The sequence below is a fragment of the Uranotaenia lowii genome, chromosome 2, assembly GCF_029784155.1.
Source record: "Uranotaenia lowii strain MFRU-FL chromosome 2, ASM2978415v1, whole genome shotgun sequence".
Classification (NCBI taxonomy): domain Eukaryota; kingdom Metazoa; phylum Arthropoda; class Insecta; order Diptera; family Culicidae; genus Uranotaenia; species Uranotaenia lowii.
In genome coordinates this window covers 28,628,972-28,656,965 of record NC_073692.1, presented here as the reverse complement: position 1 = coordinate 28,656,965, position 27,994 = coordinate 28,628,972, and the positions used below count along the sequence as shown (strand labels likewise).

General features: G+C 35.2%; 1 protein-coding gene across 1 annotated transcript in view; it reads left to right on the top strand.

Annotated features, from left to right (window-relative positions):
• Positions 1-27,994, top strand: part of LOC129744741 (uncharacterized) — a 118,471-nt gene that overhangs the window by 76,195 nt on the left and 14,282 nt on the right. The window contains exon 2 of the mRNA XM_055737427.1: positions 3,091-3,427. The gene's annotated coding sequence lies outside the window, so the exon portion shown is untranslated. The remainder of the gene's footprint in view (positions 1-3,090; positions 3,428-27,994) is intronic.

The window sequence follows — 27,994 nt, the reverse complement described above, 5'->3', positions numbered from 1 at the left end:
AGAAAAGCGTAGTTCTCATTATGCCTCGGGTGCTCGTTATGCCCTCATCTCCCCTAAGTGCCAAATTAGACTGTAAATCTTGCTTGTATCCATGGGTATTTGACCAATTATTCATTAAACCTTTTTTTTAAATAAGATCGGCATGGTACGCGGCAGGAAACAGTGTTAGTTATATAGTCAACTCGAAAACAATCCGAATACAAAGCCACCCCCTCCCCCCCTCTTGCTTAAACGCTTAGTAAAAATTCCTGTTTAGTACCAAATTTGCGATCTTCCTTGTGCACAGACAAACACAGACTTTTTTCAAAATTGCCCAGATTTTTTATCCTCGACACCTGGCATCCCTGGTCCTAATACTAGAGCAGCCCTTGGCACCAACCTGTATACATATGTCTCTCAGGTGACGTTGGAAATCCCGTGCTAAGTGTTAGTAAAAGTTTTTTTTGTAAACATTGTAACCATGACAATTCGTGCCGTCAGTTGCATTTCAAATAAACAAGCATTATCGCTGTACCAGCGAAAACTAGAGAAAAAAATCATAGCCAACTGCTGATTATGACTCTCGCCTAGGATACATAATCATCCTGGCAAGTGACGTAGGCGTTGTTTACTTTTTTACTTTTTGATTAACGAGTTCTGGAATAGTGTGCGTGTTTGTTCGTCACCTTTCTTTGTACCTCATTGCCTTGGCACTACCTTTCTTAAATATTCCTTGACGCCAGTATACATTTGCGATTTTCTTAGGATTCGTGTGATTTATGACCGTTTATAGAATAATCGAATTAGGCTATCATCCAAGGCAGCAGGTCTCAAAATCAATGTCGGAAAGACCAAGTCGATGGAAATCAACACAGAAAATCGTTCCATTTTTACGCCTGATGGTGGTACCAAGAAGGACATCGAAACCCGGATCAGAAAAGCCAGATTTGCGTTTGCGAGTCTCCGAAACATCTGGCGCTCACGCCAGATCTCTCTACGAACTAAGATCCGAATCTTCAACTCAAACGTCAAATCCGTATTGCTGTACGGGTGTGAAACTTGGTGCACATATGCGGTGACGACGCGAAAACTGAAAGTTTTTGTGAATCGCTGCCTGCGGAACATCATCCGCGCTTGGTGGCCTGGCAACTGGATCTCAAACGTTGAACTTCATCGCCGGTGTCATCAAAAGGCGCTAGAAATCGAGATTCGGGAACATAAGTGGAGATGGATTGGGCACACGCTGCGAAGAGATGAAAACGAGATTTGCAGAGAGGCGCTTGACTGGAATCCAGATGGGCATCGAAGAAGAGGCAGGCCCAAAAGCTCGTGGCGGCGAAGTCTAGCCGCTGAAATCCGCACAGTTGACGAGAACCTTGGCTGGCAGCAAGTGAAGACGCTGGCTCCGGATCGCCAGCAGTGGAGATCTTTTATCTCAGCCCTATGCGTCGGTCAATCGGCGCCGGACCCTTAGGTAGGTAAGTAGGAATTAGGCTATCAGTTTTTCGAATGATTTGCAAATAATTTTTACTTCTAAACTTTAATTCAAATAAAATAATAAACTCGTCCATAAAAATTATTATTTATCTGGATACGAAAACTAAAGAATAAACAATTACAATGCACTATTAACCGTTTTTCTACGCTATGTAGGTACAACGTTAAAAAATCATGAGAATAAAAAATAACATTTAACCAAATAAATTACCACTAAAATTTTATATCTTAACTCAAAATGCTTGAACCAAATGAATAAGCTTTGTATGACAAGAAAATCTTAAGATTTGAAGTAATTCAATGGTGTAAAGTTCGAAGTTTTTTCAACCAAAGTTCAAATTAAGAAGTGTTTTTTTTTCAATTTTCGTTCCATAAACTGTTAAGAAAAGTATGGACCTTCGAGAACTGTTTCAAACACATAATTATCTCTCCTTGCTCCCTCATGTTTTCAAGGAAATACCGTCATAAGCCGAAGCTCTTAAATTTTTCATAGACTGTCGTCTAACAACCATGCCCTAGTTAAAGTTTATTGAAATTTAGCAACCTCCTTTTATGGAAAAATGAAAAAAAAGAACTACACCAAACATTGAACCAAAAGGATGGGAACTCCAAGAATTTCAGCGACGATCCCTAGCTTGCGGAAGAAGGAAAGGCTTCCCCGGAAAAAAAAGGTTCCTTCGGGTATACTCCAACGGGTATTAGGCTGGCGTGCTTCCTTCATCGGTAAATAAACGAGAGGGGAAAACGGCCTCTCCTGTGTTGTGACTTGTGAGTCGTCGTTGTCATCCTCCTTCTCCCGGCTTAGTCCTGACTAGTTCGGTTCTGTGTGCTTGAAGTTCGTTCCCCCTAAACCCAAAGCACCGGGGAATAACACAAAACTAGCAGCAAGCAGCAAAATCAGCCGGAAAACCCAGTGAAGCAATTCCATTTAATATCAAATTACAAATTGTGCAACATAGCTACACCCATCATATAGATACATACCTTCCTTCCTATACTTCAGTGGGGTACGTTTATTCGAAATTCCTGCAAAGGGACCACCGATGATAGTTGGTTGGAGAATCGCGTGCTCGAGCCCAACTTGGGGCTTATACGAAGAGGGACGACGACGACTTTAGGGCTTTATCTGTTTTGAGTTATGGGGCCCGGATTGGGGTGGGTTCGGTTCTGAAACCAAAAAGCATGATTGGGTTCAGCCAATCATCATCCTTTTACCGGTGAAAGCTAAATTGGGGCAAAGCTTATGGGGGAATCTGACTACATTATTGGTGCAGGTTTGTTATATGTATTTTGTCATTGAATTTAACGACTGAGGAAAAAACATTATTTTAAAAATACTTTTCAACTTTATCAAAAAAAATTGTCATTTTCCTTGAAAATTATGATCCCTCCGATGGTTCTTTTCTACCAACTTCGTCTCTATAAATCCTTGAACTCTTCGGGAAACTTTGCCGCTCAAGTTTTAACGCGTCCCTCGAAGAAAAAAACTTAATGAAAATTAATTGAAAATGGGTCCGCCTCACGATTCTACGAATCAACCCGAATCAACCCCCTCCCATAAAACAGGTCCAAAGTAATTTTACCAATATCCGGTTGTTGTTCGATTTCTTTCAGAGCGTCAACCGCAAACCACCACATAACTCCAGCAGGCCGTGGAAAGTGAGAACTGAGCTGCTGCCCTACATTCCCCATCTACTGGCACCAAAACATTCCACTGAAAAGGACCCACCTGGATAAAGCCGCCCAAGAAGTGGGAAGAGGTTTTTAGTTGTTTGTCGGCTGTTTTTGTGCGCGAGGGTGCCCGGGTTCAGGTTGCCCCCCTCTACCGGAAGTTGTTGAGGATGGCGACGGCGGCGGCGGCGATTGGTATATGATGGTTCTCGTAGCGTGTTACATCGAAACCCATAAGTCGTCAGCTGTGATCGACTCTTCCGGACACTGAAGTGGAAAGGTGAGTGAATTTTGGAATCATTTTTATCATATTCCATTTACGCAATATGCAATATGTAAGAAATTTCAATGAATTGTACTTCGGAAATTTATTTTTATTAGAGAGATTCTATTATCAATACTAGACGTTTCGTTGAATATGAGAACCAACTATCACCTGACTCTATTCAGTTGACGTTGACGAGGAAATATCATCAAAACAACAAAAACAGAGAACTTTTCCTAGAATCCATTTGCGTTAGTTGAGTAATTTGCCCCCGGCCAATCAACCTCACGTATTCGCTGTCCTTCATATCCTCGGTCCACTACACAACCCAATACATACCTACATATTCACCATCGATTAGGACTGGAAATAATGATGGAAACGCTATCACTTTTCATTTTTTTCTATTGCCACAATGCTCTTTCTAGCGGTTAAAGTTATCAAAACTCAACCAAGTAGTGAGAAAAAAGATAGTTTTCTATACAGTCATTAGTTTTTTTAAATGTCAATACATTTTTCAACTTAATACTAACAGTTTTTAAAAAAAATATTAAAACTAAGATACAAAGCTAAGATTAAGAATTTAACTATAAAACTCAGATTTTAAATTCAGATTCAGATCGTGAATGTCGCATTCAAACAAATTTTGAACTTTTACAACCTGATAAGCTTCTTCGTTGGGTATCTATATCCATAATAACGATTAATTGAAACTTTAAAGTTATGAACAATAAATTGGAGGAATATTCACTGGAAAGATTTACACCGGAAGGAAGTTTAACTAAAGGGTCCGGCAATTGAAGTGCCTAAAGATAATTTGATCAAAACATAATCTTTTTAAATATTTTTTTTTTAAATCCATTGGTGCAATTCGATTTTTCGTCCTTGAGTTTAACCAATCGCTTGAAGCTCAAGACGCATATTCTAAGAACCCCGCAGTTTTTGTGGTATTTTATTCCAAGATTCAGCTATAGATGGCGCTTCAAAGCTTCAAAACCGTCCTGTTTTATAAAGCAGACTCCCGGTTTCAGTATACCCTAGACCAGGGGTGAGCGTCCTTTTGAACCCATGCACAAGCCAATTTGAATTTGAAATTTTTCCCGGCGGACCGCACTCAAAATAAAATTTATTAATAATTAGAAGCTTAGTTTAGCTTAGCTTAGCTTGATTGACTACTCGTATCCACCTTAAATAATTAGAGTCGAAAGGCTTCATTTACAGATTTTTTTTAGATCATTTCTAGAGGAACTTCGTATTTTTTACATTTAGCTTAGCTTAGCTTAGCTTGATTGACTACTCACATCCACCTTTAATCATTGAATCCGAAATGCCTCATCATTAGATTTGAAAAGATTTTTTAATCCTGGTTCTGTACATGTTGCTGACTTTTTAAATTAAATGGATCTTACGAATATATCTTGATTAATATCAATTTTATTTATGCATTTCGAACACCATGATCAAGGCGTGGCTCAGTAGAAATGATTCCACATCGCCAATGGTTGCTACTCCGTGATTGACCGAGGCCATCAGTTTTGTACAAAGGTCAAAAGAATGGTACTTGGGATTAGTAGTTCATTCTCATTGTACAAAACTGATGCTATTTTTATGAAATTTTTGTGGCTGTTTGAAGTAAAAACTACGATTTTTCACGAAAAAATCCGCCATTTTTCACATCTCAAATCTCCCCAAAGTAAAAAAATCAAAAAAGAAAAACGTTGGGGTCTGGTATTTTATATGTAGAAAATATGTTCCAAATTTGAAAAGAATCGGATAAGTAGTTTTCAAATGACGATGTCCACGGACTTTAAAAATGTGCTTTCGAGAAAAACGCGTTTGAAGTTTCTGCTCTTGCTTTCTTGCAGTATTAGATAGGAGGAGATAAAGGCCTACAACTTCTACAGTTTTGCTTCAATTGACTTGAAAATTTGACACAACATTCTTGAAATGTTTTACAATAAGAAAATAAAAAAATAAAAAAATCGATTTTTTGAAAGTGTTAGACCCTACCCCCCCCCCCCCCCTAAAGTTTTGAAAAGAACACAATAAATGCCCGAAATGCTAGGAAAAAGTAAAAAATATGAATGATTGAGGGGGGGGGGATGCAGCTCCAAACAATTGAAGTGCATATTTGTTCAAATCAATAACACGCCATTTTTTTTTGTTTAGTTCCGAAATAGCGAAATAAATTCGAATGCATCTTTTGGAATTGTAAAATAAGATATGCTGATGGGCTGATGGTAGAAAAACTATGTCATGTGTTTATTTTTCAGCTTTTTTCTTGCCTTTTCATGGAAAAATTCAATCTGTTACCTGGATTTGCCCGGATATTACCTGGTTTTGAGATTAAATTTAGAAACCCAATGCCCAGATTTGCCCGGCCTGGATACGTACAGAAACAAATTTGGAAAGCTTACTCAATCATAACGAACGGATTAAAAAATGAGTAGATGGTACATAAAATTCAAATACAAAATTCCAAAACTAAGAATTTAGAATTAAAAATTAAAGATTGACTGCTTTTCAAGCTCGAATCAGCTTTGAGAATGAATGGAAATTCAATTCCGAAAATCTCTTTGAAAACTTAATCACAGGTTAATAACTAAATTGACCTTGACATCCCGAAACAGTTTTTTTATAATTAAATAGTATGTATTTGAAAAAAAGTCTTTGAACACATTTTAAATTTCAAGTGTGATGCCTGCAGCCAAGATTTACCAGAAGCACACAAATTTGGAACGAAGTTTCGGTATCGGATTTTTTTTAGATTAAGAGTTTGTTTGTTTTTTGTTTTTATTTATCATTGCAATTCAAGATACAATCTTATAAAACACTGCAATTGGTTATAACTGGGATTTTTAATGCACAAACTTTCGAACTCAACTAGGTACCTACTTTCATCTTTTCCTAATCTATCCTGGCTAAAGACTCTCTCTTAAACATACCAATGTTGATAACCATTTTGATTTCATCGGGTAACTGGTTCCAGTAGACCATACCTCGTACAAACAGTGTGCCATTGTAGTGAGAAGTAAAGTTTCTTGGAATTACCAACTTTCTTACACGATTACTTCGGAAAGGAATAAGTTTCTGGTAGAGATAATCAGGTGTCACTGTTGTATATATCTTTTGAATCATTATGTTTAAACGGTGTTTGAAGAATTCGTAAAACGAGCAGCCTATGAAACTCCTATGATGGCGGCTCATCCTAGCGTAACGATCTAGCTTGAAAATCCATCTGATGCAATGATTGATTGCGATACGTAACCGATCCATCGCCATAGCTGACGCATTTAACAAAAACTCAGAACCAAAGGTTAGGTGTGGCAAAATTAGAGTTTTAGCTATTTTTAATTTCAAATGCGATGGAAGCATGCTTGCCGCTAACTTCAAATGGCGTAGGATTGCATAGATTTTGCCACATCGTGCGTTGAATTGATGGTCCCACTCCAGGTTACTTTGGAAAATTATTCCAAGATTGCATACTTTATCGACATAAAAAACATTAGCTGATCCTAGAGTAATGGCCAGTAGGTCAGAAATCATTCTGTTACTAGCGATGACCATCACGTTAGATTTCGAAGCATTGATTGGAAGCATATTTCTATCAGACCAAACTTGTATGCACATCAAATCGTCATTCATCTGTCGGTACAGGAGCAGAGGTAAAGTTGGACATCATCAACGAACATGTGTATTTCACAGTGGTTAATAATTTCTGGCAAATCGTTAATAAACAGGCAAAATAGCAAAGGGCCCAAAACTGAACCCTGCGGTACACCCGAAATAACCGGAACAGGATCTGAACAAATTCAATTAATACTCACAACTTATGTTCTGCCAGACAAATAGGACTGAATCAAATTCACAGCGGTGCCAGAAAATTTAAATTTCGAAGATAGTTTCAGCAGTAGTTTGACATGTGAAACCCGATCGAAAGCTTTGGAGAAATCGATCATCATCAGAAATGCAGCACCTTTCTTGTCAACAGTAGCATGGATATCGTCGTAAACTTCTAGTAGTGCTGTAGTCGTACTATGACCGGATCTAAATCCCGATTGATTGCAGTTGAGTTGATTCGTTGCGTTCAAATAATTGTTGATTTGGCGTTTCACAATTTTTTGCGAACATCTTCGATAATGTACATAAAATGCTGATTGGACGAAGATTGTTTAAATCCAAACTTTTCCCTTTTTTACGAATAGGAAGTATTTTTACCATTTTCCAGGCTCTAGGGAATATTGAAGTTCATATAATTCGGGTGATCGGATTGGTCAATGATGGTAAAATTTACTTCAAAAATCTGATAGGAATGTGGTCCGATCCAACAGCGGTCGATTTTATAGATGAGATGGCAAAAATGACGTCATTTCCAGATATCGCTGAAAATCTGAAGCCGTATGGATTCACAGGAGGGAAGCAACATAGTGTTCGTCGGTCGTCAAACTCGTGGCAAAGTGGTTATTGATTCCTTCAGCAGTGTTAGAAAATATGTTTTCACTTGCGTTGTTAGACGGTCTCACGGCTATGTCTTTCAACCTTTTCCATAACACCCTACTAGAGTTAACACGTTCAACAGATCGCTGAATAAAGCTAGCTTTTGCTTTATTTATCAAAGTAGTTAAACGATTCCGAAGACGTTTGTATTCTGAATGGGAAAAATCATTTCTACAATCAATCCAGCATCTATACGCCAGAGTTAGGTTATGATCGTTGTTTCATTTTTATTTTTTTTGAAACTTCAAAAGTATCCTTGATCTGATTTTGCCAGTTAAAATGCGCTGTTTCTTAATTTTTTGTAAAGAATTTTCAATAAAGGCTACAAAATCATATTATTACAGATTGTACAATGTATTGAATTTCATTCTACATTAAATTCATTCAAACAACAAATCTTTAATGCGGCTCTTTCAAACTCTGAAATTTTGAAAATATGAAATTTTTGGCTCCTCTGATTTAAAATGCCTCTGCGCTATACATCCAAGTCCATAGGGTTCAAGTCAGGCGAAATCACTGGCCATTCCGAGCTGAATTTTTCTGTAAAAGTTGATATCTACGGAGTCAACACTTTGGCCATACCGAACAGTGATCACCCGGAATCTGCTTCGGCTTGTTTTGCTTTTCATATGTCTTAAGGTCGAATCTTACCTTGGCACGTTGGACGGTACTGAGAAGGGATCACAATTTTTGGTCACATCCCGAACTGAGGCAGTCTTCCTATAGGCGTAAGCGACTCGGTTTTCGCCCATATTTTTTTTTCTCGAAGCTGCTTTTCTCTCCATACTTCCGAATTGCATTTCGGATCGCTCCAATGCTTAGTTCTTCCATTTTTGCAAACTTACTAAGCGAAATGTTGAGGAAAGTATTATGCATGCAGAAAAAATCCAAAATATGAGCGCTAATAATCATAGCAGCTTTGCTTACTAGCGACGGGTTGCGAGTTTCCTAGGAGACTTGAAGCATGCTGTTGATGGCCTAGGAAAATTGTACAGTAAATAACGTAAACAATGTGCGAATACTACATTGAAATCGCCTACTGGACTGAAAAAAGAATAACAAACCTGCGGATGACAGGAATCTCGCTAGTAAAAAAGCGTCGCTAGTCCTACTGTCGCTATTCGGTTTGGTGCTATACACATAATATACCATTTGTTTTCATAATTTTCATAATTTTGAAAACTGGATCTAAGGATACACAGAGTTTTTAGTCAAACTATAAACATCAACACACAGCAAAAATCAGCTGTTTTAACGTCATCTGGAATTTGCAGGGTTGTATCAAAATCATGCTTAGACATAATGAGACATCCTATACTCGGCATTATCGGTGAAAAGTTATGTCTTTTTTAGTAAGAACATCTTAAGATGGCCCGTGCTGAACAAAACTTTGGTATGTGATGAAAATTGATGAAATTTATTTAACCCGCTCATTTTCATCATCTTTCATTTCTTCTAACTTTCGATCCGTCTATCAAATTTCATAATCTTAAAATATTCTTACTAAAACGGATATCACTTTTCACCGATAAATTAAGTAACAAACATATCCGTACAATCGCATTTTCAACCCATCACTGCTGATTAGATTTTGTACAAAATATGGCAGTAGTGCCCTGATCGAAGTATAGCAATTTCACTTAAAACTGTCACCACACGCTTGTGTTCACGATCACTAACAAAACATCCAGTTGGACTGTTTTTATTTTTTATTTCAATAATTAGAGTTCCAAATAACGTTTGATAACAAAACTGGCCGTTAACTGCACGATTTGAAGTTGTTTTGCATCGTCCCAATAAAAGGTTGATAATTTTTCCGAATTTCATACAAAATGAAATTGGATCGTTAGTCTTCGAATGAAGCTGTTTTTTTTTTAACTTGAAACAAAACGACAATTGAAAAATTATATTTTCAACAAAACAATTCAAACTACCTAATATGCAAATTTTCATGAAAAATATCCTTTGAGAAAAAATATTCTACAGCGTTTTCCCGTGATGCAATTTGAGTCGGGACACTTTTGACATATTTGACCTAATGAGCTTCGATCGATCGACCTTGACCTAATAACCTGAGTAAGACAATGTGTCGGTATGATGGATTAATAAAATGATAACAGATTGGCGGTTAGACAAAAGCCAAGTACATGGAACAGAGAAATATGTAGAAATGCGATGCTGAAAACTGGCACCTATATAAACAAATCGCGACTAATGATAGTATAAACGACTTTGTAACTTTTTCCTGGACGGAAAATTTTTTGTCCTTGTTGCGTTATAACAGAAACCCAATAGAGATAATAGGTTGCTCATATATGTTTGTCCTAGATCGCGGGGATTTTGTAAAAGGGAAAAACGGCAATCGGAACATTACAGTCCATTGTACATCGATTATCGTCGTTTGGTTCAGCGAGAAGGAAAAAAATATATAAAAATATGAGTGATGCTCCAACTGACTGGCAGAGCTCATTCAAAAGCCACGTTAGCTTTTTAAACTTGAAATCGCAAAACAGGCGTACACAAACATATGTCGTCGGTATGTGAAAAGTTCTTATCGTGATAATCCCAGCTTTAAAGCTTAAACTGTAGCACAGTGTGGGTGATACACTTCCTAGAGGAGCGAAAAGGGCTATCGGTAGGGTATGGAGAGGATGAAATAAAAACCGGCCACATCACAACCGCACAGAATGTAAACACTCGGCCAAGTTGCGCCCTTTTGTCACGGCCATTATTTGTTCTGCTTGGCTCGGAACTGGCTGGCGTTCTTTTTTTTTTTTTTTGTAGTACCTAGTTGTTGCTTTGCTATTCATGCTGCCTCTGGGCCTGGTTGATGGCTATTATTGTTTACTCAACTGCCAAATCCCATAACATTGCGCTCATCAGGGCCGTTCCTGACATTTTATTGTGATGTTGTGTGCAGCTCGACCGCCAGACCGACTGATTGCAGCCAGGGGTAATCAAACCGGGCGACCACCGCAAACCGGCAATGGTCGGAAGGTAATCGGTTATTCATTTATTCCGAGTGGAAGTGGAAAAAAATCCACACCTCATTAACTTAACGCCCTTTTTTCTCTCTAGATTCTACGGCCCAAGGGGTCAGTTCCTTGCCCTCAAGACCTTCCGCCACGCCACACTTGCACCCCGATCCCGTTTGTGGTGAGAATCGTTCGTTGCCATTTGTTTTTGTTGTAGGACGTCAGTCTATCAGAGTCAGCTCAGTCAGTGACGGCCACGTGCATACCAAATGTGTAACGATGTGTACACATTATTTACCTATCGCGGTATACCGAAAGTAACAAACGGTGACGAATCCCGAAAGCAAAACAAAACAATCATCGTCGAGGCCGACGACGGGCATCTAGTTCCTCGCACTTCTGTCCTGCTAGCTGGCTGTAATGGGGCACCGGATGTTGACCCTAGATGGAAAAAAGAGGTACCACTTCGGAAAATCGGAAATTGACCACTTCCGCTCCTTTTATTATTATTTTTCGGGGCAAGCGCCATCAAAACTATTTGCTATTCTTGGTGCGGCACCCGCCTACTTGTTTGATGAGCTTGCGTGCCGGACTACTTTCATGGTAATATTTTGGTTCTATAAGCGCTTGCAGCAGTTCAAAAAGATTTTGAATTGAATTTGTTCAATATTCTTAAAATGTTTAGAATCAAACCCAAATCTTCGAGTAGTTTTATACATATATTAACTTCAAAAATCAAAAGAAAAGTTCATCGATGGAGCCTTGAGTGTAAAATTGACACATTTTCGCTTGATGCCCATCATCAAAGTCTTTACAGTGTCATCAGGTACCAGTTTCTCAGTTTTTTTTCCCCATTTTCTTAACATGTCCTTCTCGTCTTTGACTGTCTTCTTGCTCTTCCGAAGTTCCGGCTTCATTGTTGCCCAGTACTGCTCCACTGGACGCAGCTCCGGACAGTTTGGCGGATTCATGGACAAAACTGGACTCATACCACTCCAGGACACTTTTAGAATAGTGGCATGATGCCAAGGCGGTTCTCAAGGCGCTCAAATTTGTAGATCTCGTTATTTACTGTGCCCTTTGTCACGAAAGGCTTACTCCTCAGTCCGCAAGAGCAGATGGCCTGACAAACGAGATATTTGGAAACGAACTTCGACATTTTCTTCTTTTAAATTTGTCGTCCACATCGAACTTGCTCTTGCCGGTGAAAAACTCCAACCCTGGAATTTGCTTAAAATCTGCTTTTATATACATTTCATCGTCCATCACACAGAAGCCATAGTTTGTCAGAATCTTCTCGTAGAGCTCCCGTGCCCAAGTTTAAGATGTCGATTGTTGACGCTCATCGCGATTTGGGAAGTTCTGTACCTTGTATATATGTAGTCCAGCTTTCTTCTTTGCATTCTGGACGTGTTTAGCTCTGCGACATGCCGATCTTTTAAGCCAAATCACGGCTTGAGACGTTGGGATTTGCTTTAATTGTCCGCATCACCTTTCCCTCCGTCTTTTTGTTCTCCGGTCCCGGTTTTCTTCCAGCTCCTTTGCCGACTTCAACCGCTCCTGGAACCGCTTCAAAACTCTGGAGACGGTTGAATGGAGAATGGTCAACCTTTTTTTCCAACTGCCGGTGCGACAGGTCAGGAAATTCCAAGTGTTTTGAAAAAAAAAGTTCTCTCGACTCGCGTTGGTTCACCTCCATTTTCGTTGAATCGAAAAACACGACTTCGAGTTTGACAGCATGTAAACAATACATACACATCAAAGAGAAAATGTGCAAAATTTGGTTTATTTTTTCCCAATGGTAAAACAGTTATGCCTTGTTGAATGTGTCACAATAATTTCGTGTTCGCCCTCTAAAACAGGAAACATCAAGGAGCACAAGAAGTGTAGGAAAAACTAATGAGCGCACCATTTACCAGAATGAATCCTGATCTTTGCCTTTCCCTAAATTACACAACCCCTTTCCTTGGATAGTTAAATAGTGATTCGCAGACGTATAGACAGTACTCTTTTTCTGGATATTTCAAAATTTCTTTAGGGATATGCGGGAACAAAAGGTAACACCTAAGCCCGTAGATTATCTTACTAACATTCCTCCCGTTTATTACCATTGACTACTAGGACGTGGCCGGCGCCGTAATTGATCATTTTCATAGGGGGATCATGAGTTTGTGCATTGAGAATGAATTGCTAATCCCAAGCTTATTAATTATTACTAGAGATGTACCGAATAGTGGTATTCGGCGAACGGCCGAATACCGAATATTAACCTTTTCAACTATTCGGCCGAACGAATATTCGGCCGAATATTCGGTCGAATATTCTATTGAGTTTTTAATAAAAAAAAAAACTTAAGCGATTATTTCAATGCTTCCTATTTCTTTCTTATTAATAGCCTTCATGTTTTTTAGTCGATAATTTTCAACCAGATGATATTATCGGATTATGTATTACAAGATATTTTTTAAGTAGCTTTCTTTCAGATTTTAAAAATGTCACCAATAACTGAAAAGATATCAGATGACTCGTCGCTTCTAGGGCGTTTATCACCAAAGAGATTGCGTTCGTGTGAAATCTCTTTGGTGATATCGATAAAACGTGTCGAAACAGAGGTTGAATTTGAGCAAAATATCTTCAAAATAGTTGTTGAAAAAATAGATGATCTTTAACTTTAAGCTTACAATACTTTCAACCAGACTTATCCATACGGTAAGACATTCAGGACGATTTTTTAAAAAAAATTACGAAAAGGCAAAATTTATGTATATTTTGAAATCCTAAAAATAAAATATTGAACATAAAATGGAATGGAATGGAAGTTGAGTTTTTTATTTGATAAAGCAAATAATCTAAATAAACTCGAGGAAAACTCTGGAAGTTATCGACAATATCTGGACATCCCGGCCAGATTTGTCTTATCTGAATTCTTTTCTGGATTTATGGGCAAGTCGGAATATATCCAGAAAATCTGGAATAAACTATAATCAAAGTATAAAACTATACCGTTCAGCATTCTCCTTCAAAATCTTTAGTGAAAGATACGCGGATACATCATGGATGTTTTACTGAAACCATATTTTTCCTTTTTTATAGGAATTTAACCCATTAAGGTAATTCTTACTCGTAAAGAACTGCTGAAACCATAAGTTTTTAATGATTGTGTGGCTTTTACAACATTTATTTTGAATATTTTATAAATTATCCGAAAAAATTTGAAAAATTTACAAGTCTGTAGTAAATATTCGGCCTATTCGGCCTATTCGGCCGAATACTTAGCTCAACTAATCGGTGAGCCGAATATTCGGCTTAACGGTTTTTCAGCGGTATTCGGTGCCGAATATTCGGCCGACCGAATATTCGGTACATCTCTAATTATTACTATAATTATTATTATAACTTTTAGAAAAGAACAAGAAATAGATAAGGAAATATAAAAATAAAAAGAATTAAAGTTGAAGTTTGATAGCTTTTAGGAAAAGGTACATTTCGAACATTTGATCAATGTCTATCGCAGCTAGTACATCTCTTACTGGGGTGCAGGGTGGTTTTCCTCGGTCCCGAAGGGAGTCAATTAAATTCACTCTAGCGGCCAGGTGCACCTTACATGAGCAAACGATATGCTCGATGTCGTGGTAACCATAGATGAACAGATGTACAAGCTAAGCCTTGTAAAGTCCCAACGACCATTTTCAATCAATACTATAATTCTTGGTTGAGCCACCAGATGACTCCAAGGACACCGGTGAGAACTGTAAAAAAACATTTAGTGTAATCAAAAAAACATTCTAAATTCTAGCCAGTTTTGAACAAATCGTACACAGCAAAAATTATTTCCTGTAAAATTACGCAAATGTCCTGTAACAAAAAGGAGCAGGACATTTACCGTAATTTTACAGGTCGAAAAACAAATTACGTGACATTTAATTTAAAGTGTACAACTATTTTACAGGATATTTGCTGTAATAATAAATGATTTTCGTTAACTTTCAAGGAAAACAAATCAAAATCACAGGTTTTGTTAATTACAGGTTGATTTATTTTAAAGGTTGCAGTTTTCAGTGACACGTAATAGTCAAAATTTTTATCTGTGTATGAGGTAATCGTTGTTTTATAATTTTTTTTTATAAGATACTTGAAGAGTTTTGATAAAATTTCTGATGAAGTTTCGAATCACATTCATATTTAAGAATCAATAAACATTAGTCTTAAACTTGCCAGTTCTTTCGAACTTGCTTTAAGTACTTAATTCTGTACAAAAAAACCTAGAAGTCACACATGAAAGTGCACGATGCATTGAATTGGTACTGCTACGAGAGACTATTCGTCAGTAATGTTTCTATTGGATTGGACATAGCTAGGTTAGATTATTCTAACTCTGATGACCGTTCAAAAAGTGTTGAAACTTTTTCAAGGTTGTTAGTCATTTCGGCAGTCTCTGTAGTGAAAAATTATAATAATGCAATTTTTTCAGTTAAAAGCATTTCTTATTATATTAAATAATTCAAAAATTTGAAGTTGTCCAATCTATTAAAAAATATAGGTTCATTTATTTATGAGTTTATATACGGTTGCACCCTTTCGTAAAATTGTTACTTTTAAAAGAGCTAACTAGAAAAAGTAAAAAAATCTACCAATAGATGGCACTTTTTTTCGTCAATTCTTAATGGCTTCACTCAGAGGGAATCTTATTATAAATTTCATAAGAGGCGTCTTATGAACCGCTTTTTTGCGTCCAAAATAATTTTTCATAAGAGTCTTATGAAATTCTTTCAATTTTCATACGAAGTTCTTATGAAAAATAGAAGAAGTGGCATTGTGAAAATACAATGAACACATTCATTCCATCAGTCATTTTTTCGTCAACATACTAAAGTACTAACCTGTTGTGGAGCCACTAGTTTTTTTTTTTTTTTTTCAAAAGTTAAAAGAGATTTTGTAATTTTAAAGGGTAAGTTTATTCTTTGTGAGCGTTTAAATTATTCGTAAACTTATACACATTTTGTTTTCTTGCTGCTCATGGTGATCATGAAGTAATTTGAAACAAATAACCCAGAAAATAAATTGAATGTTTTTAACATCAATTTTCTCGATATTTTCTCATTAAAGCTAAAATTTTCTGTTTCCATAAGACCCTCTTATTAAAAGCAAAAACCTCTCATTGAAGCAGGTGTTCATCTGAAGAATTCATTCGCTTCATAAGACAATCTTATGAGTTTCATAGATTTTTCTTATGGCGCCACTTCATAAGAGAATCTTATGATAGACAAAATAGTATTTTTCTGAGTGTTCTTTAAAAGAGAGCATCTGAAACTTTACACAAGTTTCTGAAGATCTTTTTTTTTAACCTGGTACCATTGATCAATACTTGTACATCTGTTCATCTGTGTGGTGACCTTGCATTTCGGGTTTGATGATTCAAGGTGGATATAAGAGAAGTCAACCAAGCTAAGCTAAACTAGCTAAGATTAAAATATGCACCATCTTAAAGCTTCGTCCTGCAAGAATGACAGGAAAGATAATTTGATTTAATTTTACAAAACAGATGCAGATAAATTTTTAAATTTTGTCTTTGATTGATCGATTCTGGATGAAATCGATTTCATTTTACCAAAACTGGTAAACCAATAGTGAAATAAACCTAGCGTTGAAATAAATGTAGCGTTGAAACTTATTTCTTGTAACTGTTTGTGAGGCTGGGTCATTCGGCCGAAAGTCATGAGACCAAAAGCCAGCCGATGGTTATCAGACGGAAGCTGTTAGGCCGAAAGGATGTTCGGCCGAATGGTCGTTAGGCCGAATGGTCATATAGCTGAATGATCGTAATGAATGGTCAACAAGAAACCGATTGTACTCCATTTCCCCGAAAACTTTTGCCCAGAGTGAAAAATTCCCAGAATTTCAATCACCAGAAAATAGAGATGTACCGAATATTCGGTCGGCTGAAAAACCGTTAAGCCGAATATTCGGCTCACCGAATAGTAGAGCTAAGTATTCGGCCGAATAGGCCGAATAGGTCGAATATCTACTACATGCTTGAAAATTTCTCAAATAATTTTGGATAATTTATAAAATATCCAAAAGTAATGTTGTAAAAGCTACACAATCATTAAAGACTTATGTTTTCAGCAAAACATCTAAGGTGTATCCGCGTATCTTTCACTGTAGATCGTACAGGAGTGATTATAGTTTATTCCAGATTTTCTGGATATATTAAGGCTTGCCCATAAATCCAGTAAATCATCCAGTTAAGTCATATCTGGCCGGAATGTTCAGATATTGTTTAAACTTCTCGAGTTTTGCTCGGGTTTATTATGTATATTTGATAAATAAAAACAAAACTCAAATTATTCTTTAAATTTTTTTAGATTCTTCTGTGTTCAATAACGATTTTTCAAAAATTTCAAAATATTCTTGAATTTTGCCCTTTTTTAATTTTGTTTTCAAAAATCGTCCTGAATGCCTGACCGTGTGAAAACGTGTGGTTGAAAGTATGAAATGCTTAAGGTTCAAGATCATCTATCTTTTCAACAACTATTTTGAAGATATCTTGCACAAATTCGACCTTCATCTAATTCAATATCAGAGAAGCATTTTCAAATACCTTGGCACCTGTTTCGACATATTTTATCCCAGATGTCACATGAAAGCAATCTCTTTGGTGATAAACGCCCTAGGAGCGACTAGTCATCTGATGTCATTTCAGTTATTGATGGTGGCATTTTAAAAATCAGAAAGACCCCTACTTAAAAAACATCTTGTAATACATCATCAGATAATATCATCTAGTTGAAAATAATCGACTAAAAACATGAGGGGCATTAGTATGGAAGAAATAGAAAGCATTGAAATTATCGCATAAGTTTTATTTCATCAAAAACTCAATAGAATATTCGAATATTCGTTTGGCCGAATAGTTGAAAAGGTCAATATTCGGTATTCGGCCGTTCGCCGAATACCACTATTCGGTACATCTCTACCAGAAAACTACGTTACCAGAATTTTTTCCCCAGAATGAACCATTTCTCAGAAAGTTTATTTTATTTTTATTTTATTTTGATGTCTTTGACTATGTTGTCATACAGACCATGAGTATCGATCTTAAATTAGGTTATATAGTTGACTTAAAATTAGGTTACATCACGAATCAAACATTTAAATTTTGCTTTGGATACATTGAAGTCGAACAAATAAGAAACATCATTAAACACTTGGCAGCATCGTTGTAGTGGATGATTTTGGCCGAATACTGTCCTGCTTCTTGGTAGCCAGAAAAGAGTCTGGTTACGAAGTTGTCGAGCTGGAGCGTGTAGGTTCAAAGAGCAAAGCAGTTGCGGACAATCGATAGCATTCGTAATAATATCATAGACGAACATTCGTTTTAGATAAATTCTCCTTTGGCTCAGCGACGTCAATGATAAAAGACCACATCTATCGGAGTACGGTGGCAATCGAACGGGATCTCGCCAAGGCAGATGACGCAATGCGAAACGAAGAAATCTTTTCTGGACCCTCTCAATTCTATCTATGTGAACGGAATGATAAGGTGTCCAAACTGGTGCGGCGTATTCCAAGACACTGCGTACGAGCGAGCAGAACACAGTCTTTAGAGCATAAGGGTCTTTAAAACTCGAAGTATTTCTGCGAAGGAATCCGAACAAAGCGAAAGCCTTTGCTGTAGTTGTTGCCATATGCTGAACGAAAGAGAGCTTTTGATCGAATGTTACTCCAAGATCTTTTATCACGGTTGTTCTTTCTAGTGTAGTGTCGTGGAACGAGTAGTCGAAGGTAACTGAAGCTCTTGTTCTGAAAAAGCTTATGCATTTACACTTTTCAGCATTCACTTTCATTCCATTTGTTTCACACCAGAGCAATAACCTTTCTATATCCTCTTGAAGCGCTGCGCAATCCACAATTGAATCGATTACTCTGTAGAATTTCAGGTCATCAGCATACAGAAGCTTTGATGACTTAAGACAGGTTGCCAAGTCATTTACAAAAAGCACAAAGATAAGCGGGCCTAAATGACTGCCTTGTGGGACTCCAGACGGCATATCGAACACCGAGGAATGTGTTCCACGGATGTTTATGAATCCTTGGCGATTTATCAGGTACGAGTGCAGCCACCTGGTTGCCCATGTAGGAAACCCATAGCGCTCTAGTTTCATCACTGCAATGCTGTGGGGTACTGTGTCGAAGGGGGGTTTTGGGGGTGTTTTGGGTTGAACTCTAAACGAGGCAGTTTTTTGAAAGTGTCGTGTCAGTATTTGATCACGAACGTTACGCGATCCGATGTTGCATGAAGATGATTGAAGAATAAAAGTAGAGTCAGTTTGTAGTAAATAGATTTCCAAGCAAATTACAGCTGTTTTTTTATTGTGAGTCAAGTGCGAGAAATCCTAAACACAAAAGTGGCGACAAGGGTGATTGAACCCGTGTGAACCCCGGATTTTATTTAAAGGCTTTAAAGCGAAACCGTAAATCGAGTTTGTGGGTTTCTGTTATAGCAATGAAAAGAAAATCTTTTTGATTGGTTCTGGATCTGTGTAATATAACCGGTGCGAAACAGAAAGCGGATAAGTTTGGGAAATCAAAGCGGGAAAAGTTTTGTGAAACAAAAATCATCGTTAAAGAAAGGTGAAGATATTCCGTATTATTCGTAGTGCCATTGTTCTGATTTCGCTTATAGAATTGGATACCAAGCTCGGAACATTGTTTCGCCGCCATAGCGTTTTTCGGCGGGATAGATCTCAACTGTAAAGCGAGAAATTTCTCGTGAGTGTGGGAGAAATTGCAGAAAAAGCAAAAAAAAATAAACACTTTTATTGGATCAGATGAACCGTATGTCCCGGGTACCTCATTTGTGGATTACGCCGAACGCTTGGAATACGTTTTCAATTATGATCATGTGCCAGAGGCAAGTAGGAAATTTCTTTTTATCACTGGCGGGGCTTCTGTCTTTAGTGAGAATCTTTATGAAAAAGAAAGAAAAGTTTTATGGAAGAGTTCAAGGAAAGGACGAGATGGTAGAGGACTTCATATTGGACGTAAAACTGTTAGCTGACAGCTTTGGCTCGGAAGAAAAAGAAAATCAAATCAGAGATCGCAATGCCCTAGGCGCTGCTGATATGAAAGCTCGAGAACGGATTTACGAGCTGGAAAATCCAAGTTTAGATGAAATACAAAGGATTTTGAATTCTCTGGAACAGATGGCCAAACACACATTCAGAATTGAAACAACGGAGAGAGTAAGCGCCATTGAACGGATCGGTCGCCGATGGAGTGATGATCCAGTCGATTGGAGAAGGTCTAGAGATGGTGGTAGGCGAGAAGTGTATCCACTTGTTATAGATTGCAAAGTCTCTGTTAATAAGATTATTGTGCCAAATTCATATCCCCTACCTCTGGCTCAGGACATTTTTTCAACATTATCAGGATCGAAAGTGTTCTGCTCTCTCGGTTTAGCGGGTGCATACACACAGCTAGAATTGACTGAACATTAGACTTAGTCGATTTGAGGTCATTTTTGAATTTCTCAAACCCTGGGGTCTAAAAAGCTTCTTTTTGGTCCAAAACTCATCCATGATTTTTTGCAGAATTTTTAAGTGACGTTTACATGAGTAAATTTGAACTTTTAGGTTTGTATGGGAAAATTGAATATTTTGTACTGAATTATAAAATTCCTAAAGGAAATTTTCCGCTGAACAACTTTGTCGAAGACCATAACTTCATATCTTATTAGGCAAAAAAGTTATTAGCTGTTTAACAGAGGTATGTCTTTTAGCATTGATAAACAATATTTAAATTCAATTGACATCCCTGCAGGGTGCCTAGCGAAGTATTGCATGGCTACTTTTCATGATGCAATACTTTGTGAGGCTCCAGCAGTGATTTTTTTTTCTTTATAGAGACTTTCAGCCTCGGGCTGGTTCGTCTCCACCAGCAGTGATGTCTATTGAATTTATTTTTTATCAATGTAAAAAGACATACCTCTATTAAACAGCTAATAACTTGTTTGCCTAATAAGATACGAAGTTACGAAGAAAAAAATTCTGGTAAATGGTGCATTCTGGGGTTTGATTTCGAGTATTTGTCATTCTGGGGAAAAAATATTCTGATTAAATGTTTTCAGGCTTTTGGAATATAATCAAGAAATCCTTTACACTTGCCTGCATGTTAGGCCGAATGGTCAACAGGCCGAAAGGCTGTTAGGCCGGATGGACGATAGACCGAATGTTCGTTAGGCCGAATGGCCACTAGGCCGAATGGTCGAATCCGGCCTTGCATCCATTCGGCCTGATGACCATTGGCCTAACGACCTTCTAGAATCCGTTCGGTCTCCCGATTATTCGGCATTGTCACTATTCATTCGGTCTTACGAATAGAAAATGTCTTCTATGGTTTCTGCGTTACGCTTGTGGTTAAGGTTGAGGTTGTACATTTTTCAAAAATTTACACTAACTAAATACAAAAAAAAAATCATTAATAATCTAAAGAATGCATATGAACACATACTTAGGCAGAAACTGCGGTGAATCCGTACTCCCATGGTGGATAATCAACATACAACATACAGTATGTCGCTTTTCCAGTTCTTCTTGAATATTTTGCTCTCACATCTTTATCTATATAAGAAAATCTATCATTTGCTAAAAAAAAAAGTCGGTGTTACCAGAAATTTTAGAGTCACCAAAAAATAAACGAAAATTTTACGAATTCTCTAATGGTCATGCATCACTAGAGATGTGATACCCTGCATGCCAAACCTTCCTTGTTTATAATTCAGAACACAATGTATCAAAACAAAATTGTTAAAACCCGCTCGAAGACGCGTTCTTTCGCGGTTACGAGTTACAAAGCCTGTACACCATTATCCAGCAGCGAGTGGCGGGGAGATGGGGGAAAAATAGATTAGGTTGATTATGAAATTGTAGCAAATTGTGGTAACCTCAACCCTGATAACGTTGATGACGACGGCGATGTTGATGATGATCGCAACTGAAGGCAATAACACAAGTATAGAGAATCCACCCGGTTGTTGGTTCGAGCGATAAAATTCGATGATGATGACATTCCCTCGAAGCTACTGGTAGGAGGTTACAGATTGAGGCGCGGAGAAGTTCCCTTTTCAAATCATCGGAGCTCGGGCTCGAAGAAGACAGATTTTGATAAATTGCTCTCTTGCCATGCAGGAATGGAATCGAATGGAATGGAACAGAAACCTACTAGGAACGAGATAGGTGCCGAGAGCTCAGAATGGTGCAGGCGCGGTGTGATCCAGTTGTTGTTATTGTCGTCAAAGGCAATTCCATTATTGTTTGAGATTGTGCTGTCGCTGACGAAGAAATGGGTCTCTAGAACTCGTTGCTAATTGAAATAAGTTCACTTTGCTCCGTTCCCGTTTTTTTTCCTCCGTGCCATCGACTTTGTATTGGACTTGCATCGGAAGACCATCTAAATGAACGATTTATGTTTTGTTTAGATAGCACGGGGGAAAAATATGACACTAGTTGAAGAATAAACGACCGAGCCCCGATCTGGAACACCGGGTATCTACATATATTATAAGCAAGATCGATTAATTAGCGAGGTGTAGTTAAGTGGACTGGGTAACGGTTGCAGTCAGTGGTTCTCAAGATTCGCAGTTTAATATTATGTGAGTTTTTTTTCTCTCTAAAAATAGAGAATTTTCTCATCATAAAATATGTTACAGAGAATATTTTCTGTCACCTTAACTTTTCAATGAACGTAAATTTTTAAAAAATTAACAAATTATAACTGTAGCAAAAATATTACAAAGTTTAGAGCATCTATATGCTTAAAAAAATCCAGCAAATGGTGCGATTAGCACCGAAATGTTTATCGTATCACATGTTCTTCCGATCAATGACAGCTTATGACCTGTCGAGAAACAAGAATGTAACAGCAAAAAAAAAAAAGCACAGCCCTCAGCCGGGAACAACTGTCAATTTCCCCGCATAGGTTGGTGAAAAATTAATTGACTCTGGGTCAATTTTCCTTTCCAACCGATGGACCGACCAGAGAAGTGTGGTTGATGAATTGAACGTTAGTTCTGTTAGGACCGAAGTCCTTCCGATACAATCGCACCAGGCAGTCGGTCAGTCCCGCGTGCCAGTGACATAGTTTCCAGTTCCTGAATTATTGAACCATTTTGATGTACCGTAAGTCCACCACGAAGCCTTCCGGAGCTTGTTCCTGTTGTTGGGCATAGCTTCAGAACAGACAGGTGCACGAAGAACGGACACAGCACAGGTCATCAGCTGGAGGCAATTTCCACACGATATTTCCAGGTTTAATTTTTCTAACCCATAGGAGGAATACCGATTGATTGTAAGAAGGCTGGGGGTGGGAAAAGTGGTGAAATAACAAGCGCCATTATGGGAATTAAAACATTTGGCATATCGTGGGGGCTTTTAGATGGATTATTACAGCTCGCCACAGGATTGGTAATCCGGATGACCTCATGTGTACAATTACATGGATTACCAGTTTTCGACAGCCACCACTCGATTCTATTGAAGAATTAAGACGAAGAATAACATTAGAAAAAAAAATCTGGAGGGATGTTCAATAATTTTTTTTTGTTTCGATTAAAAATAAATATAAACAATTATCACGATGACAAAAAAATGACAAAAATGACAAAAATGACAAAAATGACAAAAATGACAAAAATGACAAAAATGACAAAAATGACAAAAATGACAAAAATGACAAAAATGACAAAAATGACAAAAATGACAAAAATGACAAAAATGACAAAAATGACAAAAATGACAAAAATGACAAAAATGACAAAAATGACAAAAATGACAAAAATGACAAAAATGACAAAAATGACAAAAATGACAAAAATGACAAAAATGACAAAAATGACAAAAAATGATAAAAATGACAAAAATGACAAAAATGACAAAAATGACAAAAATGACAAAAATGACAAAAATGACAAAAATGACAAAAATGACAAAAATGACAAAAATGACAAAAATGACAAAAATGACAAAAATGACAAAAATGACAAAAATGACAAAAATGACAAAAATGACAAAAATGACAAAAATGACAAAAATGACAAAAATGACAAAAATGACAAAAATGACAAAAATGACAAAAATGACAAAAATGACAAAAATGACAAAAATGACAAAAATGACAAAAATGACAAAAATGACAAAAATGACAAAAATGACAAAAATGACAAAAATGACAAAAATGACAAAAATGACAAAAATGACAAAAATGACAAAAATGACAAAAATGACAAAAATGACAAAAATGACAAAAATGACAAAAATGACAAAAATGACAAAAATGACAAAAATGACAAAAATGACAAAAATGACAAAAATGACAAAAATGACAAAAATGACAAAAATGACAAAAATGACAAAAATGACAAAAATGACAAAAATGACAAAAATGACAAAAATGACAAAAATGACAAAAATGACAAAAATGACAAAAATGACAAAAATGACAAAAATGACAAAAATGACAAAAATGACAAAAATGACAAAAATGACTAAAATGACTAAAATGACTAAAATGACAAAAATGACTAAAATGACTAAAATGACTAAAATGACAAAAATGACAAAAATGACAAAAATGACAAAAATGACAAAAATGACAAAAATGACAAAAATGACAAAAATGACAAAAATGACAAAAATGACAAAAATGACAAAAATGACAAAAATGACAAAAATGACAAAAATGACAAAAATGACAAAAATGACAAAAATGACAAAAATGACAAAAATGACAAAAATGACAAAAATGACAAAAATGACAAAAATGACAAAAATGACAAAAATGACAAAAATGACAAAAATGACAAAAATGACAAAAATGACAAAAATGACAAAAATGACAAAAATGACAAAAATGACAAAAATGACAAAAATGACAAAAATGACAAAAATGACAAAAATGACAAAAATGACAAAAATGACAAAAATGACAAAAATGACAAAAATGACAAAAATGACAAAAATGACAAAAATGACAAAAATGACAAAAATGACACAAATGACAAAAATGACAAAAAAGACAAAAATGACAAAAATGACAAATAATTAAAAATGACAAAAGTGACAAAAATGACAAAAATGACAAAAATGACAAAAATGACAAAAATGACAAAAATGACAAAAATGACAAAAATGACAAAAATGACAAAAATGACAAAAATGACAAAAATGACAAAAATGACAAAAATGACAAAAATGACAAAAATGACAAAAATGACAAAAATGACAAAAATGACAAAAATGACAAAAATGACAAAAATGACAAAAATGACAAAAATGACAAAAATGACAAAAATGACAAAAATGACAAAAATGACAAAAATGACAAAAATGACAAAAATGACAAAAATGACAAAAATGACACAAAAATGACAAAAATGACAAAAATGACAAAAATGACAAAAATGACAAAAATGACAAAAATGACAAAAATGACAAAAATGACAAAATGACAAAAATGACAAAAATGACAAAAATGACAAAAATGACAAAAATGACAAAAATGACAAAAATGACAAAAATGACAAAAATGACAAAAATGACAAAAATGACAAAAATGACAAAAATGACAAAAATGACAAAAATGACAAAAATGACAAAAATGACAAAAATGACAAAAATGACAAAAATGACAAAAATGACAAAAATGACAAAAATGACAAAAATGACAAAAATGACAAAAATGACAAAAATGACAAAAATGACAAAAATGACAAAAATGACAAAAATGACAAAAATGACAAAAATGACAAAAATGACAAAAATGACAAAAATGACAAAAATGACAAAAATGACAAAAAATGATAAAAATGACAAAAATGACAAAAATGACAAAAATGACAAAAATGACAAAAATGACAAAAATGACAAAAATGACAAAAATGACAAAAATGACAAAAATGACAAAAATGACAAAAATGACAAAAATGACAAAAATGACAAAAATGACAAAAATGACAAAAATGACAAAAATGACAAAAATGACAAAAATGACAAAAATGACAAAAATGACAAAAATGACAAAAATGACAAAAATGACAAAAATGACAAAAATGACAAAAATGACAAAAATGACAAAAATGACAAAAATGACAAAAATGACAAAAATGACAAAAATGACAAAAATGACAAAAATGACAAAAATGACAAAAATGACAAAAATGACAAAAATGACAAAAATGACAAAAATGACAAAAATGACAAAAATGACAAAAATGACAAAAATGACAAAAATGACAAAAATGACAAAAATGACAAAAATGACAAAAATGACAAAAATGACAAAAATGACAAAAATGACAAAAATGACAAAAATGACAAAAATGACAAAAATGACAAAAATGACAAAAATGACAAAAATGACAAAAATGACAAAAATGACAAAAATGACAAAAATGACTAAAATGACTAAAATGACTAAAATGACAAAAATGACTAAAATGACTAAAATGACTAAAATGACAAAAATGACAAAAATGACAAAAATGACAAAAATGACAAAAATGACAAAAATGACAAAAATGACAAAAATGACAAAAATGACAAAAATGACAAAAATGACAAAAATGACAAAAATGACAAAAATGACAAAAATGACAAAAATGACAAAAATGACAAAAATGACAAAAATGACAAAAATGACAAAAATGACAAAAATGACAAAAATGACAAAAATGACAAAAATGACAAAAATGACAAAAATGACAAAAATGACAAAAATGACAAAAATGACAAAAATGACAAAAATGACAAAAATGACAAAAATGACAAAAATGACAAAAATGACAAAAATGACAAAAATGACAAAAATGACAAAAATGACAAAAATGACAAAAATGACAAAAATGACAAAAATGACAAAAATGACAAAAATGACAAAAATGACAAAAATGACAAAAATGACAAAAATGACAAAAATGACACAAATGACAAAAATGACAAAAAAGACAAAAATGACAAAAATGACAAATAATTAAAAATGACAAAAGTGACAAAAATGACAAAAATGACAAAAATGACAAAAATGACAAAAATGACAAAAATGACAAAAATGACAAAAATGACAAAAATGACAAAAATGACAAAAATGACAAAAATGACAAAAATGACAAAAATGACAAAAATGACAAAAATGACAAAAATGACAAAAATGACAAAAATGACAAAAATGACAAAAATGACAAAAATGACAAAAATGACAAAAATGACAAAAATGACAAAAATGACAAAAATGACAAAAATGACAAAAATGACAAAAATGACAAAAATGACAAAAATGACAAAAATGACAAAAATGACAAAAATGACAAAAATGACAAAAATGACAAAAATGACAAAAATGACACAAAAATGACAAAAATGACAAAAATGACAAAAATGACAAAAATGACAAAAATGACAAAAATGACAAAAATGACAAAAATGACAAAATGACAAAAATGACAAAAATGACAAAAATGACAAAAATGACAAAAATGACAAAAATGACAAAAATGACAAAAATGACAAAAATGACAAAAATGACAAAAATGACAAAAATGACAAAAATGACAAAAATGACAAAAATTACAAAAATGACAAAAATGACAAAAATGACAAAAATGACAAAAATGACAAAAATGACAAAAATGACAAAAATGACAAAAATGACAAAAATGACAAAAATGACAAAAATGACAAAAATGACAAAAATGACAAAAATGACAAAAATGACAAAAATGACAAAAATGACAAAAATGACAAAAATGACAAAAATGACAAAAATGACAAAAATGACAAAAATGACAAAAATGACAAAAATGACAAAAATGACAAAAATGACAAAAATGACAAAAATGACAAAAATGACAAAAATGACAAAAATGACAAAAAATGATAAAAATGACAAAAATGACAAAAATGACAAAAATGACAAAAATGACAAAAATGACAAAAATGACAAAAATGACAAAAATGACAAAAATGACAAAAATGACAAAAATGACAAAAATGACAAAAATGACAAAAATGACTAAAATGACTAAAATGACTAAAATGACAAAAATGACAAAAATGAC